This window comes from Tasmannia lanceolata, unplaced genomic scaffold, assembly GCF_043159265.1.
Source record: "Tasmannia lanceolata isolate RefF3 unplaced genomic scaffold, GAP_Taslan_0.1 ptg000036l, whole genome shotgun sequence".
NCBI lineage: Eukaryota > Viridiplantae > Streptophyta > Magnoliopsida > Canellales > Winteraceae > Tasmannia > Tasmannia lanceolata.
This window is the reverse complement of record NW_027518713.1, coordinates 7,102,501-7,105,307: the sequence shown is the minus strand read 5'-3', so window position 1 is coordinate 7,105,307 and position 2,807 is coordinate 7,102,501.

Here is a 2,807-nt window from a genome sequence, read left to right as displayed (position 1 = left end):
GCATGCCGGGCACTCCCGACCATTGCAAGCAAGCAAGAAAGAAAGTAAGTAAGTAAGTAAGTATTACATATAGGGGCGGGATATGCGGGGAGATCAGCGAAACGTGCATTACGGGAAACACGCGTACCTACCGGGGCATACCGCCCCTATTGGGGCACACGTGTGCATATCGGGGCATACCGGGCCTATCGGGGCACACGCGTACATACCGGGGCATACCGAGCCCTACTGGGGCACACGTGCGCATATCGGGGCGTACCAAGCCTATCGGGGCATACGCATGTATCCCAAGGCATACCGAGTCTATCCGGGCATACGCGTTCATACCGGGGCGTAACGGGCCTATCGGGGCATACTTGGGCATATCCGGGCAAAAAATGCCCAAAACTTGCGCAACCTTGGCAACCGTGGTCCATTCCTCTCTATATGCCTAGCCTTGGCAACCGTGGTCCATTCCTCACTATATGCCATGGCCTTGTGCCCATGGTCTTCCCAAGACAGCGTCCAAGGCGCCCGGAAGGCCAAGGGAGCCCAACCCAGCAATGCCCTGCTATGGCAAGCCAAGGCCAAGCATTCCGGTGCCTATCCGGGCAAAAATGCGATTCCTCTCTATATGCCTAGCCTTGGCAACCGTGGTCCATTCCTCACCATATGCCATGGCCTTGTGCCCATGGTCTTCCCAAGACAGCGTCCAAGGCGCCCGGAAGGCCAAGGGAGCCCAACCCAGCAATGCCCTGCTTTGGCAAGCCAAGGCCAAGCATTCCGGTGCCTAACCTTGGCAACCGTGGTCCTTTCCTCACCATATGCCATGGCCTTGTGCCCATGGTCTTCGCAAGACATCGTCAAAGGCGCCCAAAAGGCCAAGGGAGCCCAACCCAGCAATGCCCTGCTTTGGCAAGCCAAGGCCAAGCATTCCGGTGCCTAACCTTGGCAACCGTGGTCCTTTCCTCACCATATGCCATGGCCTTGTGCCCATGGTCTTCGCAAGACATCGTCAAAGGCGCCCAAAAGGCCAAGGGAGCCCAACCCAGCAATGCCCTGCTTTGGCAAGCCAAGGCCAAGCATTCCGGTGCCTAACCTTGGCAACCGTGGTCCTTTCCTCACCATATGCCATGGCCTTGTGCCCATGGTCTTCGCAAGACATCGTCCAAGGCGCCCAAAAGGCCAAGGGAGCCCAACCCAGCAATGCCCTGCTAGGGCAAGCCAAGGCCAAGCATTCCGGTGCCTAACCTTGGCAACCGTGGTCCTTTCCTCACCATATGCCATGGCCTTGTGCCCATGGTCTTCGCAAGACATCGTCAAAGGGGCCCAAAAGGCCAAGGGAGCCCAACCCAGCAATGCCCTGCTTTGGCAAGCCAAGCCCAAGCATTCCGGTGCCTAACCTTGGCAACCGTGGTCCTTTCCTCACCATATGCCATGGCCTTGTGCCCATGGTCTTCGCAAGACATCGTCCAAGGCGCCCAAAAGGCCAAGGGAGCCCAACCCAGCAATGCCCTGCTAGGGCAAGCCAAGGCCAAGCATTCCGGTGCCTAACCTTGGCAACCGTGGTCCTTTCCTCACCATATGCCATGGCCTTGTGCCCATGGTCTTCGCAAGACATCGTCCAAGGCGCCCAAAAGGCCAAGGGAGCCCAACCCAGCAATGCCCTGCTAGGACAAGCCAAGGCCAAGCATTCCGGTGCCTATCCGGGCAAAAACGCCCAAAGCATGCCCATTCCTTAGCCTATCCAGGCAAAAACGCCCAAAATCTGCACATTCTAGTGCCTATCCGGGCAAAAACGCCCACCAGCATGCCACCCTCCTATAGGGTTTGCGCAACCAACCAGCCTAACCACCAGTGGCAACCAAAGGTGCTGTTAGCGACGACTTCTGAAGACGTGACGAGACGATGCGGGATCTGCGCCCAGACGCGACGAGACGATGCGGGATCTGAGCCCAAGAATGCCTAGACCCGTCCACTTGATGCTGGATCTGCCCCCCAAGCATGCCTAGTGTGCAAGGACTGTGTGCAAGGCTAGTGTCCAAGGCTAGTGCCCAAGGCTTGTGTGCAGGGCTAGTGCCCAAGGCTTGTACGCATGGCTTGTGTGCAAGGCTAGTGTCCAAGGCTTGTGTGCAAGTCTAGTGTGCAAGGCTTGTGTGCATTGCTTGAGTGCAAGGCTTGTGTGCATTGCTTCAGTGCATGGCTTGGGTGCAGGGGTTGTGCGCAAGGCTGGTGTGCATGGTTTGTGCGCATGGCTAGCGTGCAAGGCTAGTGTTCAAGGCTAGGGAGCAAGGGGTAGCATGCAAGGCTAGGGTGCAAGGCTCGCATGCGAGGCTAGTGTGCATGGCTAGCGGAGCATGGCTAGTGTGCGAGGCTGCGTGCAAGGGAAGCGTGCAGGGCGAGTGTGCGAGGCCGCTGTGCACGGCGCCAGGACTAGCGAGCCATCATCTGCGTTGCCATGTGTCACGGGGAAACAGTTCAGGACACAACCGGTATTAGAATCCATCTCGCCTCGTCTCGTTGCGTCTTGGAAATGCGTTGTTTATAGCACCTTTGGTCGCCACTGGTGGTTAAGGGGGTTGGTTGGCCAAACACTATAGGAGGAGGTGACCCTGTGACTTGTGACTTCTCCCCCGTTAGGCCCAGCAGGTGTGGGCAGGAGCCTTGGTGGCTTGCTCATGGGTTGCAAGAGGACTTGCTTGTGCATCTGTTGCACACAGTAGGAAATCATACTTCAACTCGTAGGCGTGCCCTAAGGGAGCTTTGGGTGCGGACTGCGAGCTATCCATAGGGATGCTCCAGTTTCTTTGGTTGAGGATGGGGGCCAA